The sequence below is a fragment of the Oryctolagus cuniculus genome, chromosome 16 (genome assembly GCF_051225735.1).
Source record: "Oryctolagus cuniculus isolate XC-2025 breed Fujian yellow rabbit chromosome 16, ASM5122573v1, whole genome shotgun sequence".
Classification (NCBI taxonomy): domain Eukaryota; kingdom Metazoa; phylum Chordata; class Mammalia; order Lagomorpha; family Leporidae; genus Oryctolagus; species Oryctolagus cuniculus.
Genome location: NC_142882.1, coordinates 18,102,639 through 18,129,588, shown reverse-complemented (window position 1 = coordinate 18,129,588; position 26,950 = coordinate 18,102,639). Strand labels below are relative to the sequence as shown.

Below are 26,950 nucleotides of genomic sequence, written 5' to 3'. Positions count from 1 at the left end.
CAGCAGCCCAGAGCGTCTCCCACGTGGGTGCCAGGGACCCATGGACTTGGGTCAATTTCCGCTGCCTTCCCAGGCACATCAGCAGGGAACTGGATCGGAAATGGAGCATCCAGGACATGAACTGGCGCCATGTAGGATGCTGGTATTGGTGTCACAAGCATTAGCTTTATCTGCTAGACCTCAAGAATGGGCGCTGTACCTTATCAATGTTATATTTGCTTCATTAAGCACTTGGGAATTAGGAAGTTTATTTTTACTGACCTTAACAACTTATCATTTAAAAAAAAGATTTATTTATTTGAAACACAGAGTTTACAGAGAGGCACAGAGAGAGATCTTCCATCTGCTGGTTCACCCCCCAGATGGCCGCAACTGCCGGAACTGCACCGATCCGAAGCCAGGAGCCAGGAGTTTCTTCCCGGTCTCCCACATGAGTGCAGGGGCCCAGGCACTTGGGCCATCTTCCACTGCTTTCCCAGGCCACAGCAGAAAGCTGGATCGGAAGTGGAGCAGCCAGGACTCGACCCGGCGCCCATACGGGATGCTGGCACTGCAGGCGGCGTTTTTACCTGCTATTCCACAGCGCCGGCCCCAACAGTTTATCTTAACTTGAAGTGTGAGCAAAAACCCCAAACGGCCTCGTCTGGAAGAAGCAGCACTGGCCCGCGAGCACCATCGAGGGCATCTCAGGCCGCAGGGCCGCAGCACACGCGAGGCCCCACCCCTTACGCTGACGTCGCGCTGAGGACACCGGAAGCGGAAGTGCAATGACACGAGGCGGCGGCCTCTCGCCCTGCGCTGCCGCCATGTCTTCGCGTCTGTCGGTTTTCCCGCCCATCGCAGGTAGGCGCTGGCGCCAGGGTGCGAACCGGGGCTCGGCCCTGGGAAAACCGCGGCGCCTCCCGGCTTCCGGCCCCCGCCTCTGTGAGCTCGGAGTGTGGCGAGGGGCCCGGTCCTGTGCCCCGGCCACCCTGCGGCTCCTCAGCGGCGGCCACACGGCCACCCCTGGTTGTCTCGCTGCTCGGGAGGAGGCCCGCAGAGCCCCCCTCGACGTGACGGTGGCGATGGCGCTGTGCCCCGCTGAGCGCTGGCCGGAGTCGCTCTGGTCCGGGCCTCGTTCATTCAAGTTCAAGAACTTACTCTTTCTGTTTGTGGGTTTGTAGACACGGAAGCCTGTTCCTCAGAGCCTTTCCTCGCGCGTCCTCGTGATGTGGGCGGGCACCTGAACGTCAAGTCCACCCACCACCGTCCCAGCCCCCAGAGCTTCCACGTGGGGTTCAGCCTCGTTTCTTCTAGTTTCAGGCATTAGAGTTGAGTAAACTGCCGAAGAGACGTGTTGTAACCGGGTATTTTTCTCCTTATATTTTTAGTTTGAGTATTTCTGAACTAAAGGAAATGTGACCCCCCCCCCCCATTGAACACCCATTGTTGTAGGCGGACCATTTAATATTTTGCATCTTTTCTGTATCAGTCCATCTCTCTGCATCTGAATAGATAAATCTTTAATAAGCGCCTTGAGAGTAGGAGGTAAAAATGAGTGGCAGACAGGTTTGACCTTAACTGGTTAATTGTCTCCCATGTAACAGTACCAAAAATGAAAACCCAATAGAAAAATCAGTAAGGAATTTGAATAAGTTGTTCAGTAAAGCAGTGTTCAGATGCACAATGGCAAATATATGAAAAGGGTGTTCATTACCAATAACCGAGGAAATGATAGAGTGATTAAAATGCCTGCATCCCATATTGGGGTCCTTGGATTTAAGTCCTGGCTCTGTGCCAATTCCAGATTCCTGCTAATGCAAGTCCTAAGAGGCAGAGGTGATGGCACAAGTATTAGAGTCCCTGCAGCCCACATGGGAGACCTAGACTGAGTTTCTAGTTCTTGGCTTTGACTTAGCCCATCCGCACCAATAGTGGAGAGATGCATTCCCTCTCTGTATATGTCTCTCTTTCCCTTTCTCATCTCTCTGCTGTTCAAGTAAAGAAATTTTGAAAAGTAAAACTAAAACTAGGGCATGGGAGGGTGGGTATGGGGGGAAGAACCGCTATATTCGAAAAGCTGTACCTATTAAATTTATATTTATTGAATAAAAGCTTTCTAAAACTAAAATTAGTGACAAAATAGTGTTGGTTAAGATGTGCACATATTACTGATAGAACACGTTTTAAACAGCATCAACTAAATATGAACTGCTGATAATGCAGCAGCAAGATATGCATATGGGCACCACTATAAATGTAAAGATTATTCATGGCAGCATTACTTGAAATAGCGCTAAAGTGGAAACAACTCAAATGTGGTTTAACAGAAGATGAATGAATTGTGGCATATTTTATCCACAGCATGTGTTTCAGCAAAGGGAGGGCCCAAACCACACATACATTCATATAACAATTTGGATTAGCCTCACAAACCATGTTGATTGGCGGAAGCTAGACACACACACGCACACACACACACCCTGCATATTTTATACTTTCTTTAAAATTCAAAAGTAGGCAAAATTAATTAGAATGTTAGCTCTCAAAATAGTGGTTGGGGTTAGGAGGCATGTGTGAAAAAATCTGAGATGGGATGGGAATGTTCTGTTGTTTGACCAGAACAGTGGCTATAAGGAGCAATTTATTTAAAATTTTTTCTCATGATTGCCTTCTTTGGTTGTCTATAGGCTGTAATGCAATAAAAGAAGTTCAAGAAATGAGATTAAGTATTTTTTTAAAAAAGATTTATTCATTTATTTGAAAGAGTTGACACAGAGAGAGGAGAGGCAGAGAGCAAGAGAGAACGAGAGAGAGAGAGGGAGTCTTCCATCCAATGGTTCACTTCCTAATTGGCTGCAACGGCCGGAGCTGTGCCGATCTGAAGCCAGGAGCCAGGAACTTTTTCTGGCTCTCCCAAGCGAGTGCAGGGGCCCAAGGACTTGAGCCATCTTCTGCTGCTTTCCCAGGCCATAGCAGAGAGCTGGATCGGAAGTGGAACAGCCAGATATCAAATTGGCACCCATATGGGATGCGGGTGCTTCAGGCCAGGGCATTAACCTGCTGCACCACATTGCTGACCCCAGGACTAAGTATTATACTTTGTAGAGTGGAATGAAAAATACAGGAAGAGAGTAAAATATAGACAAGGAATGGATAATAAAACCAGTACTTTAATAGAAAAGGTAGAACTGATCAGTAAGATGAAGTGTGTCTTTATTACAATGTTTGTAGCTAACTCTGAGGTAATATGGAATGGCTTCAGTTTCAACATAAAAGAAATGTTGACATGATTCACACCTTATTGAAGTGGCCAGCATTAGAAATGTATGTTGAGTCTTTGCTAAATCATGATTTTCAAGTTCAAGTATCTTTAGGTCAAATGCAGAATACTAATCTTTTTTTTATTTAATTAATTATTTTTTTGACAGGCAGAGTGGACAGTGAGAGAGAGAGACAGAGAAAAAGGTCTTCCTTTGCCGTTGGTTCACCCTCCAATGGCCGCCGTGGCTGGCGCGCTGCGGCCGGCGCACCACACTGATCCGATGGCAGGAGCCAGGTGCTTCTCCTGGTCTCCCATGGGGTTCAGGGCCCAAGTACTTGGGCCATCCTCCACTGTACTCCCTGGCCACATCAGGGAGCTGGCCTGGAAGGGGGGCAACCGGGACAGAATCCGGCGCCCCAACCGGGACTAGAACCTGGTGTGCTGGCGCCGCAAGGTGGAGGATTAGCCTAGTGAGCCGAGGCGCCGGCTTGTTTTGTTTTGTTTTTTTTTTTTTTTTTTAACAGAATCTAACAGATTTTATTTTTGTCAAAAAAGTCTAAAATCTGAAATAAGCTTATTAGATAAACTCATTGATGCGCTAAATTAGGCAAAGAAAAATATATGTAACTGCATATAAAAATCACATGCTTAGATGACTTGAACAGAGCAGTGGTCAAAATAATGAACTGTAGAATGGGCCCCAGGATTTAGTGCAAAAAGCACCCAGTGTAGACAGGTTTCAGGCTTCTAATGTCAGTGAGTCTGGTACTAGCTGGGCTTTTTTATATTCTTCAGCTTCTTCCAAGTCTTTTTCACTTTGTAGTATCTGCTGAAGGTCAGTGTACGTGGCTTCCAGCCTGCACTGGCAATGTGGGATCATCATGCGGGACTCCTGCAGGGTTTCCACCTGCTTTTGAATGGCATAATTTTCACCATCTTCAGCTCTCATTTTTTTCAATCTTTTCTTTTGTTTTGCTGCTGCTGCTGCTGCTGCTTCTTCTTCTTCTTTTTTTTTTTGACAGGCAGAGTGGATAGTGAGAGAGAGACAGAGAGAAAGGTCTTCCTTTTGCTGTTGGTTCACCCTCCAGCTGGCACGCTGTGGCCGGTGCTGCGCTGATCCGAAGGCAGGAGCCGGGTGCTTCTCCTGGTCTCCCATGGGGTGCAGGGCCCAAGCACTTGGGCCATCCTCCACTGCCTTCCTGGGCCACAGCAGAGAGCTGGCCTGGAAGAGGGGCAACCAGGAAAGAATCCGGTGCCCTGACCAGAACCTGGTGTGCCGGCGCCGCTAGGTGGCCTATTGAGCCGCTAGGTGGCCTATTGAGCGGCAGCGCCGGCCTGTTTTGCTTCTTTTTTATACATTACTTTTTCTTTGACCAATCGCTTCACCACGCCGTTCTTCATCTTGATCTGCCTCACGCCAGGGTCGGCCATGGTCCCAGAGTGCCGCTGGAGGAGGGGCAAGGCTATTGGTGTTTTATGTTAATTTTGTATCCTGTCACTTTACCAAACTCTTTTATGAGTTGCAGTAGTCTCTCAGTGGAGTTTTTTGGATTCCCTATATTTAGAATCATGTCATTTGCAAATAGGGATAGTTTGACTTCCTCCTTTCCCAATTTGTATCCCTTTGATTTATTTTTCTTGCCTAATGGCTCTGGCTAAAACTTCTAGGACTATAGAATAGCAATAGTGAGAGTGAGCATCTTTGTCTGGTTCTGGATCTTATTAAATTTTTTTTAAATTATTTATTTGACAGGTAGAGTTATAGACAGTGAGAGAGAGAGAGAGACAGGGAGAAAGTCTTCCTTCTGTTGGTTCACTCCCCAAATGGCTGCTATGGCCGGTGCTGTGCCGATCTGAAGCCAGGAGCCAGGTGCTTCTTCCCAGTCTCCCATGCGGGTGTGGGGGCCCAAGCACTTGGGCCATCCTCCACTGCCCTCCTGGGCCACAGCAGAGAGCTGGATCAGAAGAGGAGCAGCCGGGACTAGAACCCAGTGCCCGTGTGGGATGTCAGCGAGGATTAATCAAGTGAGCCATGGCGTTAGCCCCTGGTTCTGGATCTTAATGGGAATGCTTCCATCTTTTCCCCATTCAGTAAGATGCCGGCTGTGGGTTTGTCATAAGCTGCCTTAATTATGTTGAGGAATATTCCTCCTATACCCAATTTGCTTAAGGTTTTCTTCATGAAAGGGTATTGTATTTTATCAGATGCTTTCTCTGCATCAATTAAAATAAGCATATAGTTTCTGTTCTGCAGTTTGTTATGTGGTGTATCACATTTATTGATTTGAGAATGTTGAGCCATCCCTGCATACCTGGGATAAAGATCATCAGAATAATCTGTCTGATGTGATGTTGGACTTGATTATCTTATATTTTTTAAGGATTTTTGCATCTGTGTTCATCAGGGATATTGGCCTATAGTTCCCTTTCTTTTTGTTTTTTAAAATTTATTTTATTTATTTGAAGGAGTTACAGAGAGAGGTAGAGACAGTGAGAGAGGTTTTCCATCCACTGGTTCACTCCCCAGATGGCTGCAACAGCCGGAGAGTTGCGCCAATTCAAAGCAAGGAGCCAGGAGCTTCCCCCGGGTCTCCCAAGTGGGTGCAGGGGCCCAAGCACTTGGGCCATCTTCCACTGCTTTCCCAGGCCACAGCAGAGAGCTGGATCAGAAGAGGAGCAGCCGGGACTAGAACCGGCACCCATATGGGATGCTGGAGCTTCAGGCCAGGGTGTTAACCTGCTGCACCACAGCGTCGGCCCCAGTTCTCTTTCTCAGTTGTGTCTTTCTGGTTTAGGGATTAAGATGATGCTGGCCTCGTAGAAGAAGTTTAGGAGGATTACCTCTCATTCAGTTGCTTTGAATAGCTTGAGAAGCATTGGAATTAGTTCTTTAAATGTCTGATAGAATTCAGCAGTGAAGCCATCTGGTCTTGGGCTTTTGTTTGTTGGGAGAGTCTTTATTACTGATTCAATTTCTGTCTTGGTTATTGGTCTGTTTAGTTTTTCTATGTCTTCATGAATCAATTTTGGTAGATTGTATATGTCCAGGAATCTATCCGTTTCTTGTAGATATTCAAATTTGTTGACATATAGCTCTTTTTTAAAAAATTATTTATTGGCTGGCGCTGTGGCTCAATAGGCTAATCCTTTGCCTGTGGCGCTGGCACACCGGGTTCTAGTCCTGCTCAGGGTGCCGGATTCTGTCCCGGTTGCCCCCCTTCCAGGCCAGCTCTCTGCTGTGGCCCGGGAGTGCAGTGGAGGATGGTCCAAGTGCTTGGACCCTGCACCCCATGGGAGACCAAGAGAAGCACCTGGCTCCTGCCATCGAATCAGCACTGTGTGCCGGCTGCAGCATGCCAGCCGCAGCGGCCATTGGAGGGTGAACCAACAGAAGGAAGACCTTTCTCTCTGTCTCTCTCTCTATCACTGTCCACTCTGCCTGTCAAAAAAATTATTTATTTATTTGAGAGGTGGAGTTAGAGAGAGAGAGACAGACAGAAAGGTCTTCCATCTGCTGGTTCACTTTTTTTTTTTTTTTTTGGACAGGCAGAGTTAGAGAGAGAGAGAGAGAGAGAGAGATCTTCCTTCCGTTGGTTCACCCCCCAAATGGCTGCTACTGCCGGCGCTGTGGCATAGCAGGTGAAGCCACTGCCTGCAGCACCAGCATCCTGTATGGGTGCTGGTTTGAGACCTGGCTGCTCCACTTCCCATCCAGCTCTCTGCTATGGCCTGGAAAAGCATTAGAAAATGGCCCATGTGCTTGGGGCCCTGCACCTGCATGGGAGACCCCAAAGAAGCTCCTGGCTCCTGGTTTCAGATCTGCTCAGCTCTGGCCATAGTGGCCATCTGGGAGCTGAACAGTGAATGGAAGACCTTCTCTCTCTTGCTCCCTCTCTCTGTCTGTAACTCTACCTCACAAATAAAATAAATTTTTAAAAATATTTTTTAAAAAAGATTGATTTATTTATTTGAAAGTCAGAGTTACACAGAGAGAGGAGAGGCAAGAGAGAGGTCTTCCATCCATTGGTTCACTCCCCAGTTGGCCACAACGGCCAGAGCTGTGGCGATCTGAAGCTAGGAGCCAGGAGGTTCTTCTAGGTCTCCCACAAGGGTGCAGGCCCCAAGGACTTGGGCCATCCTTTACTGCTTTCTCAGGTCATAGCAGAGAGCTGGATCAGAAGTGGAGCAGCCGAGACTCGATTTGGTGCCCATGTGGGATGCCAGCGCTGCAGGTGGCAGCTTTACCCGCTACGCCATAGCACTGGCCCCAGTGTAACATTCTTATCCATTGGTTTGACAGATAGAAAACAAAGTTTCACAAGACTATATTTTCAGCAATGCTGATACGTTATGCCCAGTTCAGTTGTCCCCAAAGACCACCAAGGAGCCAATAACGCTGTAAAGCACACGAGAGTTTTATTACAGGTCTGGGCCTGGACTCTTTTTTTTTTTTTTTTTTTTTTGACAGACAGAGTGAACAGTGAGAGAGAGACAGAGAGAAAGGTCTTCCTTTGCCCCGACCCTTCAGTTAACAAACAGGGTTTTTATAGGGTTTTCAGAGACATTCTATACATTATGGTACCATTTAGCAAATCATCTCATCCCGTGGGAAATTCAAAGGACATCTCTTAGAACTGATTAGTGCATCCCGTGGCAGGAATGGACATAGTAAAGGTGGTTAGATGGCTTTAGGGCTGATGTCTTTTAAATTGATTGGCTGAAATATAGGGTCCGAGCTGCTAGGGTGTAGTGCCAAACCGCAGGGTCTTGGAAGTTATCAATCACCTTAACTGCCCTGAAAAGACACCAGGAACTCTAGGTATTTCTCTGTTATCTGCTAATTGGCTGTTGCTAGGAGAGTTTATTGCAAGGGGAGTTCATTTATTTATTTTTAGGAGCTCCTGGCTCAGGGTTCAGGGCCTGGTCAGGCCCAAGTTACAAGATGGAGTCCTATTTTAAAATAGTTGCACCTTGATCCAGGCTCAGGTCTCTCAGATATACATATTTCTTTCTTTTACAAATCAGGGCGAACATGTGATATTTATCTTCTGGGGTTGGCTTATTTCATTCAACATGAAGTTTTCCAGTTGCATCCATTTTGCTGCAAATGGTAGAATTTCATTCCTTTTTATAGATGAATAATATTCCATTATGTATATATACCGCATTTTCTTTATCCATTCATCAGATGATGTATACCTCAGTTGTTTCGGAATTTTGGCTATTGTGAACAGTGCTGCTATAAACATGGTGGTGCAGGTAAATCTTTTGATACATTGTGTTCAAGCCTTTTTGGTATATTCCCAGTAGTGGAATTGCTGGATCATATGGCAAGTCTGTTTCCAGTTGTTTTTTTTTTTTTTTTAAGAACTCTCCACTGTTTTTCTGTATTTTTATTTATTTGAAAGAGTTACACAGAGAGAGAAGGAGAGGCAAAGAGAGAGAGGTCCTCCATCCACTGGTTCACTCCCCAATTGGCCGCAACAGCTGGAGCTGCACCGATCCAAAGTCAGGAGCCAGGATCCTCTTCCAGGTCTCCCACGTGGGTTCAGGGGCCCAAGGCCTTGGGCCATCTTCTGTTGCTTTCCCAGGCCATAGCAGAGAGCTGGATTGGAAGTGGAGCAGCCAGGTCTCAAACCAGCGCCCATATGGGATGCTGGTGCTGCAGGCGGTGGCTTTACCTGCTGTGCCACAGCGCTGGCCCCTGCACTGTTTTTCACAGTGGCTGCACTAATTTACATTCCCACAAACAGTGTGTCAGTGCTCCCCTTTGTCCCATCCTCCTCTGCATTTGTTACTCTGTGTTAGGGATTTTAGGGTGAGGTGGTATCTCTGTGTGGTTTTGGTTTGCATTTTCTTGATGGCTCATGACGTTGAGCATTTTTCAAGTATTGGCTGGCCATTTATACTTCTGCTTGAGAACTGTCTTTTGAAGTCCTTTGCTCCTGTCTCAACAGGATTGCTTGTTTTTTTTGCTGTTGAGTTTTTTAAATGGCTGATACACTTGAGATATTAATCCTTTGCCAGATAAGTGGTTTGGAAATATTTTTCCCAGTCTGTTGGATGTCTGTTTATTGTATTGATCATTTTGTTTGCTGTGCAAAAGCTGCTGAGTTTATATAGTCCTGTTTGTTCAGTTTTGCTTTTGCTGCCTGTGCTTTGGGGGTCTCATCCAGGAAGTCATCCCCTACACCAGTGTCTTTTTATTCTTTTATTTTTATTTTTATCAAGATTATTTATTTGAAAGGCAGTGTTACAGAGAGGCAGAGAGAGAGAAAGAGGTCTTCCATCTGCTGGTTCACTCTCCAGATGGCCACAATGGCCAGAGCTGTGCCCAAATGAAGCCAGGAGCCAGGAACTAATTCTGAGTTTCCCATGTAGGTGTTGGGGCCAAAGGACATGGGCTACCTTCTGCTGCTTTCCCAGGCCATAGCAGAGAGCTGGATGGGAAGTGGAGCAGCCAAGACTGGAGCTGGTGCCTATGGAATACTGGAGCTGCAGGCTGGGGGTTTAACCTGCTTTGCCACAGTGCCGGCCCCAATGTCTCCTTTTTCCTCTCTAATTTTATTTACTTGAATTTTTGTTTGTTAGTCTGACTAGAGGTTCATCTGTTTTCTCTTTTCAAAAAAACAACTTTTTGTTTTATTTATTTTTTTGTATTTTTTCTTAGTTTCAATTTCATTTATTTCTGCTCTGATCCTTATTATTTCTTATCTCATGCTGATTTAGCATTTGGTTTGTTCTTGTTTTTCTGAATCTTCAAAGTGCATCATTTTTAATTTGAGCCATTTCTGTTCTTTTTTTAAAGATCTGTTTATTATTATTTTACTTGAAAGAGTTACACAGAGAGAGGAGAGGCAGAGAGAGAGAGAGAGGTCTTCCATCCAATGGTTCACTCCCCAATTGGCCGCAACAGCCAGAATTACGCCCATCCGAAGCCAGGAGCTTCTTCCAGGTCTCCCACATGGGTGCAGGGGCCCAAGGACTTGGGCCATCTACTACTGCTGTCGCAGGCCATAGCAGAGAGCTGAATTGGAAGTGGAGCAGCCAGGTCTTGAACCGGCACCCATATGGGATGCCAGCGCTTCAGGCCAGGGCATTAACTCGCTGCGCCACAGCACCGGCCCCCATTTCTGTTTTTAAAATGTAAGCACTTAATGCTATAAATTTCCCTCTTAATACTGCTTTTGCTGTATTCCACAGGTTTTGATATGTTATGTTTTCATTTTCCTGTATTTCAAGAAATTTTTTGACTTTCTTTTTAATTTTTTAAGTGATCCATTGATCATTTAGTAGCATGTTTAATTTCCAAGTATTTATGAGTATTCTATTGTTCTTATTGTTGTTGATTCCTGGTTTATTGCTTTATGGTCTGAGAAGATACATGGTATGATTTCAGTCTTTTTAAATTTGCTAAGACTTGATTTGTGGCCTATCCTAGAAAATGTTCCATGTGCAGGTGAGTGTATACTCTAGCTGTTTGGTGAAATGTCCTGTAAATTTCTGTTAGGTTCATTTACTCGATAGTATGCTTCAACTTTGATGTATCTTTATTGACTTTTTGTCTGGATGATCTGTCCTTTGATAAGAGTGGAGTGTTGAAGTCACTCATTATTATTGTATTGGATTCAGTCTCTCCCTTTAGGCCTAATAGTGTTTTCTGTATTTATTTGATTCGTCTTGTGTTAGATGCATATATATTTATGATTGTTAAGTCTTCTTGCAGAATTGAACCTTTTATCAAAATATGCCCTGGGGCTGGTGCTGTGGCATAGTAGGCTAAGCCTCTTCCTGCTATGCCAGCATCCCATATGGGTACTGGTTCATGTTCCAGCTGCTCCTCTTCCAATACAGCTCTCTGCTGTGGCCTGGGGAAGAAATAAAAGATGGCCTGAGTGTTTGGGGCCCTGCAGCAGTGTGGGAGAACTGGAAGAAGCTGGCTTTGGATAGGTCCAGCTCCAGCTGTTGCAGCCATTTGGGGAGTGAACCAGCGAATGGAAGACCTTTCTCTCTGTCTTTCCCTCTCTCTGACTGTAGCTCTACCTCTCAAACAAATAAATACATCTTAAAAAAATAAAAATATAATGCCCTTCTTTATCTCTTTTTTATAGTTCATAAAAGTCTTTTATCTGATATCAGGGTAGCTATGCCTGTTCATTTTTGGTTTCCATTTGCCTGATGTATATTTTTTCAGCCCTTCACTTTCCTTGTCCCTTTTTTTTAAATATTTATTTATTTGAGAGGCAGAGCCACAGAGACAGGTAGAGTTATAGACAGTGAGAGAGAGAGAGAGACAGAGAGAAAGGTCTTCCTTCCGTTGGTTCACTCCCCAAATGGCTGCCACAGCCGGCACTGCGCCGATCCAAAGCCAGGAGCCAGGTGCTTCTTCCTGGTCTCCCATGTGGGTTCAGGGGCCCAAGCACTTGGGCCATCCTCCACTGCCCTCCCGGGCCACAGCAGAGAGCTGGACTGGAAGAGGAGTAACCGGGACTAGAACCGGTGCCCATATGGGATGCCGGAACTGCAGGCCAGGGCTTTAACCTGCTGAGCCACAGAGCCAGCCCTGATGATTGCTGTATTTCTAATTTTAGGGAAAAGTGCTTAGTTTCAAAATCCCCAAAATGTCCATTGCTTTGTAGAATTTTAATCAAGCCAAATGTTAGTGTAGGAGAAGGGGTTGATGCTTTACTCAAGGTTGAGCTGTTTGTGGAAAAGGATTAAAAGGCAGCAGGCTCCCTGGTGTATACTTCCCATTAGAACAAAGAGAAATGTTATTAAAGCTCTAATTCAACATGTATAACAAATGCAACAATGGTTAGGATGTCAAAACTGTGAAATAGATCTAAGTAAATGTTTAGATAAGTATAATAAAGAAATAGTTACAAAATAACTGCAAAGGAGGGGAGACATTTTAAAAAGGGTTTGTTTTGAATGTTGTGGTTTCTAGTAAAGATTAGATTAGGAAGATGATATTCTAGTTTGTGTAACCAATTTCTGCGTAGCTCAGCAGTACTCCAGGCTTTGGTTTGTGTGGGCAGCACATTGTCTCACACCTGTCTGTGATTATAACTCATGTTCTGAACATGCCCTTGAAAATCAAAGAAATTGTAACTAGATGTAGACATAGAATCTAGAGGTAACATAAAATACAAAGTCAATGGTTCTAAGAAAATGGAAAACAGATTTGTTACTGTAAGAAGAAAGAATCATTATGTGACTTATGCTATAAAAATAAAGTCTGGTGCTTGAGAGCCAGGGCCATGCCATCAGCCTTGCTGTGAGTGTGTCTCTCATTCTTCCTGCACTGACACCTCTCACACCATTAGGAACCCCTGGACCGGCTGGAGCTAGACTCCAGCAGTATTGATAGATAAGAACTAAGACCTGTCGTTTTGTTGATTGGATAATGGTTTTACCTGCTCTGTCAGTGAATTTGTGGTGTCATGTATTTTCATGATGTTTACTTTTTTTTTTTTTTTGACAGGCAGAGTGGACAGTGAGAGAGAGAGACAGAGGGAAAGGTCTTTCTTGTCCGTTGGTTCACCCCCCCAATGGCCGCTGCAGCCGGCAGGCTGTGGCTGGCGCACCGCTCTGAACCGGAGCCAGGAGGCAGGTGCTTCTCCTGGTCTCCCATGCGGTGCAGGGCCCAAGGACCTGGGCCATCCTCCACTGCCTTCCCGGGGCACAGCAGAGAGCTGGCCTGGAAGAGGGGCAACCGGGACAGAATCTGGCGCCCTGACTGGGCCTAGAACCCGGTGTGCAGGTGGAGGATTAGCCTAGTGAGCCATGGTGCCGGTCTTTTTTTTTTTTTTTTTTTACAGGCAGAGTGGACAGTGAGAGAGAGAGACAGAGGGAAAGGTCTTCCTTTGCCGTTGGTTCACCCTCCAATGGCTGCCATGGCTGGCGCATTACGCTGATCTGAAAGCAGGAGCCAGGTGCTTCTCCTGGTCTCCCATGCGGGTGCAGGGCCCAAGCACTTGGGCTATCCTCCACTGCACTCCCTGGCCACAGCAGAGAGCTGGCCTGGAAGAGGGGCAACCAGGACAGAATCTGGTGCCCTGACCGGGACTAGAACCCAGTGTGCTGGTGCTGCAAGGCGGAGGATTAGCCTAGTGAGCCACGGCGCCAGCCTGGAGCAGGTTTTATTGTAAAAGTGTGTATGGTTTAGCTAGTTTGTTGCTTTGACTTTGGTTCTAGGTGAGCCCAGAACTGTGGTCTCAAGTGATTTCTTTTGCCTTAATCAATGTTAGCTGTGTCTATAAGTGACACAGTGGACAAGTCTGCTGCGGTTCATAGGGATAGGCTTTGAGATGAATAAGGGTTTCCTTGAGTATGTATCTTTGGTCCACGGAGAATTTAACGTCAATCTCCCTGGAGAATGTGATAGCTGGGGCCTTATTCTTGGTGCTGAGGGGGACAGGGCTGGCTGCCGCCTTGTCCTACTGGCAAGCCTGAGTGATGCAAGGGGCTTGTGGCACCAATTTCTGTGACTCTAGGATTGTGTGATATGGATGGACCCTTTCTCAGGTCCTGCTAGGAGAGTCCTGTTGGAGCCGTGGCTCGTAGTACCAACAGCTGTAGTCCTGGGACCAGGGGATGTGAACTGGACCCCGCTCCAGGCCTACAGGGTGACGACAAGGTATACAGATTTTATTTTAGAGGGTGTGAGTCCAGAGAGGTGGAATGTAGGTAGGTTCTTTCCCGTGTCCACTGGGCAGATTCCAGTGGTGCCGAGAAATTTAGAATGAATTCTTACAGTCCTGGTGTAGCATGGTATAGTGGGGTCATTACCCACATCTCCCAGGGTGGGAGATTTTTTATTTTTTTTATGGGCTGTTCTAGTGTTAGCCCCCGGAAGCTAAGGCTAACCCCCTTGCTCACATAGAATGCCTCAGCATAGCTCTGGGGCTAAATGCCCCGAAACTCCCACAGTTGCAGGGTGCTGGGGATCTGTCCTTTGCTCCTCGTGTTGCCCTGAGAGCAGAGGCACACTGTGTGACTTTCAGCTGCTGTGTATGGCACTCTGCAGGAAACGGGGAGGGAAGGAAGCAAGGTGCTTCCCTGCTCCAGGCCTGGCAGTGGCGCAGACCCCAGTCATCCAACCAGGCTGAAGTAAAAGTCAGTGAGTGATTGCAAAATTCTCTGTCAGCTGACACTGTGAGTAGTGGGGTACACAGTAAGATGGTGGCTCACAGCTGGCAGCTGGCTGTAGCGTGTCTGTCCTCTCCTCTGGTCCCATGGCATCTTTTTTTTTTTCCACTTTGCTGAAGATTTCCATCAGTTAGACCCCTGGAAACGTGGTCATTCCTTTGTTCTTTTCATACCCCAGAGCAGCTTAAGTGAGTGTAACTATACCCTGTTCAGCCATCTTGGATCTCCAGCTCTTTGTCACCCCAAAGGGAAATCCTGTACCCATAAAGAAGTTACTCCCCATTCGCCTTTACCCCAAAACCCCACAATCACTAATCTGTTTTCTGTTTCTTTTTCTTTTTTTTATTTGACAGGTAGAGTGATAGACAGTGAGAGAGAGAGACAGAGGGAAAGGTCTTCCTTCCGTTGGTTCACTCCCCAAATGGCCGCTATGGCCGGTGCTGCACTGATCCAAAGCCAGGAGCCAGGTGCTTCCTCCTGGTCTCCCATGCAGGTGCAGGGCCCAAGCACCTGGGCCATCCTCCACTGCCCTCCTGGGCCACAGCAGAGAGCTGGACTGAAGGAGGAGCAATCAGGACAGAATCCAGCGCCCATATGGTCTACTGATGCTGCAGGTGGAGGATTAACCAAGTGAGCCACGGTGCCAGCCCAGCTTTCTGTTTCTAAGGTTTAGCTATTCTATATGTGTTGTATAAGTGGGATCATATAAAATGTGACTTTTTCTTTCTGCCATCTTCCACTTAGCATAACATTTTCAAGGTTCATTCATGTTTTAGTATGTATCAGTACTTGATTCATTTTTGTGGCTTAGTAATATTCAATTCCATGTTACCTAGTTATTTGTTGATAAGACAATAGGTTTTTATTCTACTTTTTGGCGATTGTGAATAGTCCTGCTGCAGACATATTTGTATGCATATTTGCATGCCTTTTTTAAAGATTTATTTCTTTGAAAGGCAGAGTTAACAAAGAGGCAGACACACATGCACACACAGAGTCTTCCATCCACTGGTTCACTCCCCAAATGGCCACAATGGCTGGAGCTGAGCTGATCTGAAGCCAGGAGCTTCTACCAGGCCTTGCACACAAGTGCAAGGGCCCAAGGATTTGGGCCACCTCCCACTGCTTTCCCCGGCCATAGCAGAGAGCTAGATCGGAGGTGGAGCAGCGGGGACTTGAACTGGCGCCCATATACTCCACAGCACCAGCCCTGGCAACTACTTTTTTTTCTTTGCATGTGGATATCCAGTTGGTCAGCATGATTTGTTGAATAGATTATTCTTTCCCTATTGAATAGTCATGGCACCATGTCAAGAATCATCTGATCCTAGATGGGTGGACTTATTTCTGGATTCTTCTATTTTATTCATATATGTCTATCCTTAAGCCTTTGTCACATACTTTAGATATTTTACTTTCCAGCTCCAGAATTTTTATTTGTCTCTTTTTAATAATATCAATCTTGGTAATCTGTTTGTTGAGATATCATTCTTATGATTTTAGTTTTTTTGTCCATGCATTCTGTTAGCTCTTTCATCATGTTTAAGAAAATTTACTTATTATTATTTTAAGATTATTTATTTGAAAGGTAGAGTTACAGAGAGAGAGAGAGAGAGAGAGAGAGAGAGAGAAGAGATTTTCCATCTGCTGGTTTACTCCCCAAATGGCTGCAACAACCAAGGCTGAGCCAGGCTGAAGCCAAGAGTCAGAGGCTTTTGCTGGGTCTCCCCTGGGGGTTCAGGGGCATAAGCTCCTGGGCCATGTTCTGCTGCTTTCCCAGATGCATTAGCAGGGAGCTGGATCAGAAGTGGAGCAGATGAGACTTAGACCAGCACCCATATGGGATGTTGGCATTAAAGGCCTGGGTTAACCTGCTATGCCACAACACTGGCCCCAAGAAAATTTATCTGAAATCTTTAGTAATTCCACTGCCTTGGCTTCCAGGGATAGTTTGTTTTAACTTTTTTTTAAAAATTTGGTTCCTCTTTGTAGCTCATAATATTTTGCTGAAAACAAATTTTACATACCATAATATGGCAGTTTGGAAACCTGATTCTCCCCTCTCCATGGCATTACTTGCTGTGTGTGGCGGGTGGCTGATGCTTGTATAGTGACTTTTATGTTATTTCTGTGGAGTTTGAATTCTTTTTAGTGTGGCCCTTAGTGTCTGTGTTCATAGGCTGTCCTTAAATGCCTGGAGTCAAGAAAGAAAAAGCAAAATACTCTTCTAGATGTTGCTGGTTGACTGGGCTGGGCTATTCCTACTTACTTGGCCTGACTGTTTATAACTCTTCCTTAGCCTTCCTTCCCTGCTTATGTGGATCCTGAAGGCCGGCCAGCCAGAGGTGAAAGTTTAAGGTCCCTTCAGGATTCTCTGAGCATACCTCCACCTCGGGTATGCTTATGGCCTTCTTGATGCCATAGCAGATTCTAGAGGTTTAGAAAAGCCCATATCCACTCCCCCCCCATGTCAGCATTTCCAGCCTGTTCCTGTGAGGGATTTGCATTGTGCCTGTTGTTTGTCAGAGCCATTTTCCCTCTCCTCAGACCGCTACAGGTAACACTTTTCCTTTAAATACATTCGGCAGGAGCTGCTTTGGATGTGGCCTCAGTCCTGGGTGCTCTCAGAGCTGGGTGAGATAAAAGCACGCCCTTGCAGTGGGACTTGAGGAGGCGTCCAGGCAGGTCAGAACACACAAGGGTGTCTCTTCGCGGGAAATATTTCTCCTTTTGGCATTACCAGCTTGCACAAGAAGTGTGTCCTGCCATTCACGCAGTTGTAGCTGGTGAGAGGCATGCATGTGGGAGATTCCACATGCAGTCAAATGCAGCCACTCTTTCTCCCCGGATTGTCCTCCTGGTTATTTGAAGTTTCCAAGTGGATTCCAACAATTGATTCTGATAACTTTTTTTAACTTCTTAGTTTTCTTGTGATGGGGAGGATCCTTAGAGTTCCCCGCTCTGTCCTATTTCATGATGCTGTTCCAGGGCCAAATGCTTTAAAAAACGCTTATCCCAGAATTTTTCTCCAAACCAATATTTTTTATAACTGTTTCATAATTTGATTTATACCTCAAAACCAGTTTCCCTGTGGCTTCAAGATATTTCTGTGGAGAAAACATCAAATTAGGCCAGCGCCACGGCTCAATAGGCTAATGCTCCACCTGTGGCGCTGGCACACCGGGTTCTAGTCCTGGTCAGGGAGCCGGATTCTGTCCCAGTTGCTCCTCTTCCAGGCCAGCTCTCTGCTGTGGTCCCGGAGTGCAGTGGAGGATGGCCCAAGTGCTTGGGCCCTGCACCCCATGGGAGACCAGGAGGAAGCACCTGGCTCCTGGCTTCGGATCAGCGCAGTGCGCCGGCTGTGGTGGCCATTTGGGGGTTGAACCAATGGAAAAGGAAGACCTTTCCCTCTCTCTCTCTCACTGTCCACTCTGCCTGTCAAAAAAAATACAACTGGTAAGAATTCCAAGTCATGAAATCTTTCACATTAGGGCCAGAAGCACAAAGTTCATGAGAATTATGTGAGGCAAATGATATTTACCCTAAAAAAGTAAAGTTTGTAAAGAGGTTCTCTGAATAAAATGTATCTGGAGGGTACTGTAAACTTAATTCAAATCTGTTTCTTATTAGTGATCTCACAAATAAATATCCACATATATGTGACTTATTCAATTTTTAGAAATTTTCTTCATTTGTTGAAAGGTAGACAGAGATGGGGGAAGAAGAGTTGAGGGAGGGAGGGGGGAGGATGAGAGAGTGAGCAAGCAAGCCATGGTTCACTCCCCAAATGCTAGCAACAGCCAGGACTGGGCCAGGCTGAAGCCAGGAGCTGTGAATGCAATCCAGGTCTCCCATGTGAGTGGCAGCAAACCAGCCATTTGAGTCAGCACCTGCTGCCTCCCAGGGTTACATAAGCAGGAAGCTAGAATAGAAAGATTGGAGTTATGGAGCCGGTACTGTGGTGCAGCAGGTTACAGCCCTGGCCTATAGTGCTGGCATCCCATATGGGCACTGGTCCAAGTCCCAGCTCTCTGCTGTGGCTTGGGAAAGCAGTAGAGGATGGCCTATGTCCTTGGGCTCCTGCTACCCCTGTGGGAGACCCAGAAGAAGCTCCTGGCTCCTGGCTTTGGATCAGCTCAGCTGTAGCCATTGAGGCCATTTGGAGAGTGAACCAACAATGGAAGACCTCTCTCTCTGGCTCTACCTCTCACTGTAACTCTGTCTTTCAAATAAATAAAAATAAATCTTAAACTCTGATGTTGACATGAAACATCTGCTTTAAATTTAAAAAAGAAAAAGATTAGAGTTAGGGCTTGATGCTAACCACGCTGAAATAGGATGCAGATACCCCATTTGGTGTCTTAGTGCCTACCAAGCACTGTCCCCTCAGTTGTTTTGGAAAAGATTTATTTATTTATTTTATTTGAAAGAGAATGAGAGTGAGAGAAGGAGACAGAGAGGGGAGGAGGAAGAGAGAGAGAGGAGGGATATCTTCCAGGTGTTAGTTTTCTCCCCAAATGCCCACAACAGCCAGGGCTGGGCAAGGCGGAAGGAACAGACCAGAAACTCCAGCTCTCCCATGTAGGTGCCAGGAACCCAAAATTTGGGCCATCATCCACTGCCTCCCAGGCACATTATTAGGAAACTGGATCAGAGGTTTGGGGTAGTTGGGACTCAAACCAGGCACTTGGATATGAGATACCATCAGCCCAAGTGGTGGCTTAACCTACTGTAACACAGTATCTGCCCCAACTGAGATTTTGATAAATAGGAGACTAAATAATTATCAAACTCCAAGAAGCTCTGTGTAAATACAGAGTATACCCATATAGTGCAAACTCTGGCTGCATAGTTAGATTATTTCATTTAAAATAAGAGGTGGTATTTCCAATGTATAAATGTTTTGAGGGGGTAGATATTCTAATATTGTAGTGAATTTGAGGAAGTCTTTTTTTTTTTTTTTAAAACGCAAACCCTTGTGTCAAGGGAAGAAAACCTTTATCATCATTCACATCATAACAGGAGAGAAGCAATGCTGACAAGAAACTTTATGGCTGTAACCATGGTGGGAAACTTTTTAGTGAACACCTGTTTATTGTGTGTTGGAAAAGAAACACCTAAGGATAATCAGGGTGGAAAAAAATTTAAGAGAGAACTTTATCCATACTCTGCACAACAACAAAAAAACCATGTTGGGGAGAAAACTTCTTGTGCTCAGCATGAGAAAGCCTTCAGCCAGTTTCCAAGTAGTATTGGCCAGAAAAAAATTCATACCAAAGAGAAACTGTATGAACACAAAGATTGTTGGAGAACATTTTAAAAAAAGATTTATTTATGTATTTGAAAGAGTTATAGAGAGAGGGGGAGAGAAGAAAGAGAGAGATCTTCAACCTACTGGTTCATTCCTCTGATGGCTGCAGCTGCCAGCCTGGGTCAGACTGAAGCCAGGAGCTAGGAGCTTTATTCGGGTCTCCTACGTGGATGGCAGGAACCCAAGCACTTGGGCCTTTCTCAGGGAGTTGGACTGGAAGTGGAGCACCCAGGATATGAATCGATGCTCATGTGCCAAACGTGGAGGCTTTTTTCACTACACCACAGCACTGGACCCTGGAGAACTTTCTTAGTCATCATCCTGTGGCGTTCATATGAGATGTCACATTGGAGAAGAACACTACATAAGGAATGTGGGAAAGCCTTCAGGAATTCCTCACACCTTATAGGATGTGTAAGAATTCACAGTGGAGAGAAGCCCAGAGTCTGTAAAGAATGCGGGAAAGCCTCACTCAGTCCACAAGACTTAAGTTACACACAGGAACTCCCAGTGGAGAAAAACCTCATGAATGTAGAGTGTGTGGAAGCCTTTACCCGTTCCTCCTCTCCTACCGATCCTATAAGAATTCATGGTGGGAAGAAGCTGTACAGATGTATGGAACGTGGGAAAGCCTTTACTCAATGCACAGGATTTATTTTACCACATACGCATTCACACTGAATGTAAGGCATGTGGCAAAACTTTTCTCATATCTCATGTCTCACAAAACGTGTAAATATTCACAGTGGGGAGAAGCCGTATTTATGTGAGGAGTGTAGGAAGGCTTTTACTCATTCCTTAGGGCTTGTTTTACACATGTGAACACATACTGGAAAAAAACTCTGTAAGAAATGTGGACAGGCCTTGAATAACTCATCACTGCTCAGTCAACATGTAAGGACTCACAGGGGAGAGAAGTCATATGAATTAAAGGAATGTGGATATGCTTTCTTTTTTTTTAGATTTATTTATTTATTTATTTATTTATTTATTTGACAGGTAGAGTTATAGATAGTGAGAGATAGAGAGAGAGACAGAGAGAAAGGTCTTGCTTCCATTGGTTCACCCCCCAAATGGCCACCACGCTGATCCGAAGCCAGGAGCCAGGTGCTTCCTCCTGGTCTCCCATGTGAGTGCAGGGGCCCAAGCACTTGGGCCATCCTCCCCTGCCTTCCCGGGCCACAGCAGAGAGCTGGCCTGGAAGAGGAGCAACTGGGACAGAACCCGGTGCCCATATGGGATGCTGGTGCCACAGGCGGAGGATTAACCAAGTGAGCCACGGCACCGGCCGGGAACGCTTTCACTCAGTTATCAGGCCTTAGTACACATTTAGGAACTCACACTGGAGTAAAGGCCTGTGAATCCAAGGAATGTGGGAAAGCATTTGCGGGGTCCGCAGATACTAACATGCAATTGAGAACTCACACTGAAGAAAAACCCTAGGAATGTAAAGAATGTGGAGAAGCCTTCAGATGTTCCTTAATGTTCACATGCAGACTCACACTGGAGTAAACCATGTGTGTAGGAAATGTGGAGGCACCGGTGCTGTGGCACAGTGGGTTAAAGCCCCAGCCTGCAGAGCCGGATCCCATATGGGTGCTGGTTTGAGACCCAGCTGCTCCTCTTCTGATCCAGCTCTCTGCTATGTCCTGGGAAAGCAGTAGAAGATGGCCCAACTCCTTGGGCCCCTGCACCTGCGTGGGAGACCTGGAAGAAGCTCCTGGCTCCTGGCTTCAGATCAGCACAGCTCCGGCTGTTGCGGTCATTTGGGGAGTGAACCAGTGGAAAAGAAGGTCTCTCTCTCTCTGGCTCTACTTCTTTCCATAACTCTGTCTTTCAAATAAATAAAGTAATTCTTATAAAAAAAAAAAAAAGGTATGTGGGCTGGCGTCGTGGCTCACTAGGCTAATCCTCCGCCTTGCGGCGCCGGCACACCGGGTTCTAGTCCCGGTCGGGGCGCCGGATTCTGTTCCGGTTGCCCCTCTTCCAGGCCAGCTCTCTGCTGTGGCCAGGGAGTGCAGTGGAGGATGGCCCAAGTCTTTGGGCCCTGAACCCCATGGGAGACCAGGATAAGTACCTGGCTCCTGCCATCGGATCAACGCGGTGTGCTGGCCGCAGCGCGCCAGCCGCGGTGGCCGTTGGAGGGTGAACCAATGGCAAAAGGAAGACCTTTCTCTCTGTCTCTCTCTCACTGTCCACTCTGCCTGTCCAAAAAAAAAAAAAAAAAAAGGTATGTGGAAAAAACTTTGATCTTTGTCACTAACTAAAAATCTAAAAATGTGAGATGTTATTAAGACCTCTGTATTCAAATCTAAACTCATCTGGAAAATCCACATATAACTAAAGAATATGAGAACTAGAGAATATGAGAACCCTTTGTTCAATTTTCATTCTTCCTTAACAAAAGAGATCTCAATCATCATGGTCCAAAATCTGATTAAAGACTATAGGAGATGGGACCAGCGCTGTGGCATAGTCGGTGAAGCCGCTGCCTGCAGTGCCAGCATCCCATGTGGGTGCCGGTTCAAGACTTGGCTGCTCCACTTCTGATCCAGCTCTCTGCTGTGGCCTGGGAAGGCAGTAGAAGATGGCTCAAGACCTTGGGCCCCTGCACCTGCATGGGAGAACTGGAGGGTGCTTCTGGCTCCTGGCTTTGGATCCTGGCCCAGCTCTGGCCTTGGTGGCCAACTGGGGAGTGAACCAATGGAAGGAAGACCTTTCTCTCTCTCTCTCAGTCTGTAACTCTACCTGTCAAATAAACAAATAAAAATCTTTTTTTTTAAAAAGCTGCTGGTTGTAAAATATATAAAAAAGCCTTTTTTGTTTCAGAAGTCTGAAATTACTATAAAAGCCAACTGAGGGTACCAGTGAGATACAGCTTTAAAATATTTTATCTGATTTAATAGCACATAATAACTCACACTTTAGAAAAACCCTCCTGTATTTAAGAATTGTACTGAAATGTTTACTTTGTGCTTAGGCCATAATATCCACATGAGAATGCATGGTGGTTTGGAATGCCACAAATATAAAGCCTACATGAAAAGTTAGAATTTCTCCTAATACGTTTGAAGAACTCATTATTTAAGAACTCACAGTGGAGAGATACTGTAAGAAAAAGGGGCAGATTGGTGCCTCCTCACATGGGGCACCAAATGTAAGAAAAAGGGCTCAGAACAGAGAGGAGACAGGATCTGAACTCGCAGTCAGTCTGAATTTTATCAAAGAAAATAAACTCACAGAGGTCAGTCAACTGCCAATGTGTACACAGACAGAACGCATGGCAGAGGGCCCAGACCCTGGCAAGCTGGGCCTGTTTATATCTTAGATGGGTAGGAGTGGGGGTGGAAGACAGTAGGCAGAGGTGAGTTTCCCCACACAGGTTCTTCAAGTTTGGCGTGCTGGCTTCCAAACCTGGGGAAGAATGCAGGAGGTAGGGGGAGAATAGGGTGTGAGACTGAACTGGTCTCTTGAAGTAAGGCAGGAGTAACAAGAACCTAAAATGGCTGAAGCTTATGTCCTTGTCCCATCAGATACCAGATATATGTAAGAAGCCTGGAACAGCCTTCAGAAATTTCTCACAGCTTCAAGTGTAAGAGGCCTATGAATTTAAGGAATGTTAACCCTGCAGAATGCACAGAATAAGCCACAGACACAGTGGAGAGAAACCTTAAAAAGGTAAGCTTTAGTTTTGCTTCATATGTTAAAATATTAATCTCACAGAAGCCAGAAACATGAATTTTAGAAATATGGGGATGCCTTCATATATGTGTGTGTGAGTGTGTATACACAAACATACATTCTTTCATCCCTTAGTAAAGATAATAATTCACCCTAGAGAGATTGTAGAGAATGCATGAAATGTTACCCATTTTATAAATCTTACTTTACATGTTAAAACAGAATGCAAAAAATCTCTATGAAAGTAAAAACATGGGACTGTTTAATTACATACTATAAGGAAAGAAGGGTAGAACAAAGAGGAGACAAATACAAACTCACAGCCAAAACAAGTTTATTCCAGGAAATAAACTTGGAGAGGTGGTTCACTACTGGCATGCACATGGGGTAAACATGTGGCAGAGAGCAAGAATTCTCTTGCAGGCTAGGTTTATAGAGCATAAGGCAGCTGAGGGTTGTGAGGGGGCGGGTGCTAGGTGGAGCTGAGCTGGTTTGTGCAGGCTTTTCAAACTGTCTGTCATGTAGGGAGGGTGTAGTAATTGAGCTGGCTGGAGGAGATAACAGGGGAGCAGTCTCAAGAATGCAAGGAGTGGGGATGAGCTGATTGAAGAAGATGACCAGAGGATGTGTCCCCATGGAGCAGGGGCTGGCGTCTGCTTCCAGTCAGGTAGTCAGGAGACTGAAATAAATCTAAGAGGTTTGTCCTTGTCCCATCACATATACTGTAAGATTCAGAAAATACTGTTCTTCCAGAAAGGATAAATTATACATTTGGAGAAATGTTCACATATTATATACAAAGAAACTCATATGGAGGAGAAATAGAAATAAATTATGTAAAAATGAGATGATTATTTTGTGTGTCTTACTCAAGGAAGACACCTAACCCTCAGTTTTCTATGGTGGCTTTACTTTATAAAGTTTAATTTCCTTTAAAATACAGTAGAGTTTTACCTGTATTTTATTGATTGGCATGGGGGAAGAACAGGGACTGGCAAAGTGAACTGTGGAGTGGGTGTTAGGATGCTATATTTAATCTCTCCATGGTAACCATTAAGTATTTATGGAATACACACAAAATGAAAATAACGTCACTAAAAAAATCAACTAAATACAAAAGAAGACAGTAATGGAGAGAATGAGGGATATAAAGCTACAGGACCTTCAGAAAATAAGTAACGGCAAAAGAAGTCCATTGTTGTTGGTAATTACTTAAAAGATCAATAAATTAAGTTCCCCAAACAAAAGGCCTAACTTGGAAAATGGATTAAGATATTTAATACAACTGTATGTTCTCTCTTACAAAAAAAAAAAGGTTGAAAGTGAAAAGATGGAAAACATATTCTATTGCAAGCAATAACCTAAAGAGAGCTAGGCTAGATATTCTAATATCAGACAAAATAGAGTTTAACCAAAAAACTAATAGAATAGATAGTGAAGGACAATACATTCTGATAAAAAGTTCAATTCCTAAGAAGATACACCAACTATAAAGGTATATATACCAAACATCAGAGCCCAAAATACATGAAGAGGTTTGCAATATACTACTATAGGGTTGGTGTGTGAAGAACAATGGCAGTATCTTAGTATACCTGTGCTATTATAGCAAATTATATAAGACTAAGTACTTTATAAAAAACAGAAATTTATTTCTCATAGTTCTTCAGGGTGGACTGGAAGGCAGGAAGTCCAAGATGAAGGCTCAAGCAGACACAGTGAGGGCTTCTCTATTTTTTTTTTTTAAGATTTAGTTATTGTGTTGGAAAGGCAGTGTTACAGTTTAGCCTATAGCTTGTAGTACACGCTTTTCTCCTATGCCCCAAGACTATTTATTTGAAAGGCAGAGATACACAGAGAGAGAGAGAGGGAGATCAATTTTCCATCCGGGGCCAGCGCGGTGGCATAGCTGGTTAAACTGCTGCCTGCAGTGCCGGCATCCCATGTGGGTGCTGGTTCTAGTCCCAGCTGCTCCACTTCCGATCCCGCTCTCTCCTGAGGCCCAGGAAGGCAGTGGAAGATGGCCCAAGTCCATGGGCCCCTGCACCTGCATGGGAGACCCGGAAAAAGCTCCTGGCTTCGGATCGGTGCAGCTCCGGCTGGTGTGGCCAGTTGGGGAGTAAACTAGCAGATGGAAGACCTCTCTCTCCCTCTTGCTTTTTCTCTGCCTCTCCTTTGTGTAACTCTGACTTTCAAATAAATAAAAATAAATATATTTTTAAAATTTATTTGACAGGTAGAGTTACAGATAGTGAGAGAGAGAGAGAAAGGTCTTCCTTCCGTTGGTTCACTCCACAAATGGCTGCTACGGCCGGTGCTGTGCTGATCCAAAGCCAGGAGCCAGGTGCTTCTTCCTGGTCTCCCAAGCGCGTGCAGGGGCCCAAGCACTTGGGCCATCTTCCACTGCCCTCCTGGGCCACAGCAGAGAGCTGGACTGGAAGAGGAGCAACTGGGACTAGAACCCGGCACCCATATGGGATGCCGGTGCCTCAGGTGGAGGATTAACCAAGTGAGCTACTGGTTCACTCCCCAAATGGCTTCAATGGCCAGTGCTGGGCCAGTCTGGAGCTAGGAGCCAGGAGCTTCTTCCGGGTATCCCACGTGGGTGCAGAGGCCCAAGGAGTTGGGCCATCCTCTGCTGTTTTCCCAGGCACATTGGCAGGGAGCTAGGTCAGAAGTGGAGCAGCCAAGGCCAGTGCTGTGGCGCAGCAGGTTAACCCCTGGCCTGAAGAGCCGGCATCCCATAGGGGTGCCGGTTCGAGTCCTGGGTTTTCCTCTTCCAATCCAGCTCTCTGCTATGGCCTGGGAAAGCAGTGGAAGATGGCCTAAGTCCTTGGGCCCCTGCACCCACGTGGAAGACCCAGAAGAAGCTCCTGGCTCCTGGCTTCGGATTGGCACAGCTCCAGACATTGCAACCATATGGGAAGTGAACCAGCGGATGGAAGACCTCTCTCTCTCTCTCTCTCTCTCTCTCTCTCTCTCTCTGCCTCTCTGTAACTCTGTCTTTTAAATAAATAAGATAAATCTTTAAAAAAGAAGAGGAAGTGGAGCAGCCGGGACACACCGCCCTGAGTACAAGCTTTTCAGGCACTTAGTCCAAGTTGTCCACCAGACATAATGGTGCGCAAAATGTGGTAAATAGGATGTTAGTGTATGGAAACCTCTAGCAAGCACACATTTGAGACTGCTAGCACAGACCTGTAGTGCTTGGGAGGAAATGTACGCCCTTTTCTGTTGGCAACTACTAGCAGTAGTCTGAGAAACTACTTATTCAATTATTCTAGTACTAGTGGAATAAAGCCTCCATTCTCTCTTCCTGTAGCCTCTGTGGTGAAGGTACAAGCTGGGAATTTCATTTCAAGAGAATATCTGAGTATTCTTTTCACTTAAAAAAGACTTGCACTCTACAAGTGTGTATATTCACATTGAGAAATATGTAGATGTGGGGTATGGCCGTTAATGTGCTTGGGATGCCAAAAGCAGTACAAAGCAGATTGCCTGGGTTCCAGTCTTGGCTCCATTCCCAATTCCAGCTTCCTGCTAATTCACACCCAAGGAGGCAG

General features: G+C 45.6%; 1 long non-coding RNA gene and 1 pseudogene across 1 annotated transcript; both read left to right on the top strand.

The window, feature by feature from the left end:
- Positions 1 to 721: 721 nt before the first annotated feature.
- LOC138845884 (uncharacterized) lies at positions 722 to 26,422 on the top strand. Its single transcript, XR_016223360.1, has 3 exons — positions 722 to 843; positions 23,240 to 23,384; positions 26,176 to 26,422. It is a non-coding gene; the product is annotated as an uncharacterized LOC138845884 (long non-coding RNA).
- On the top strand, positions 18,340 to 20,702 carry LOC149121565 (uncharacterized; annotated as a pseudogene).
- Positions 26,423 to 26,950: the final 528 nt, after the last annotated feature.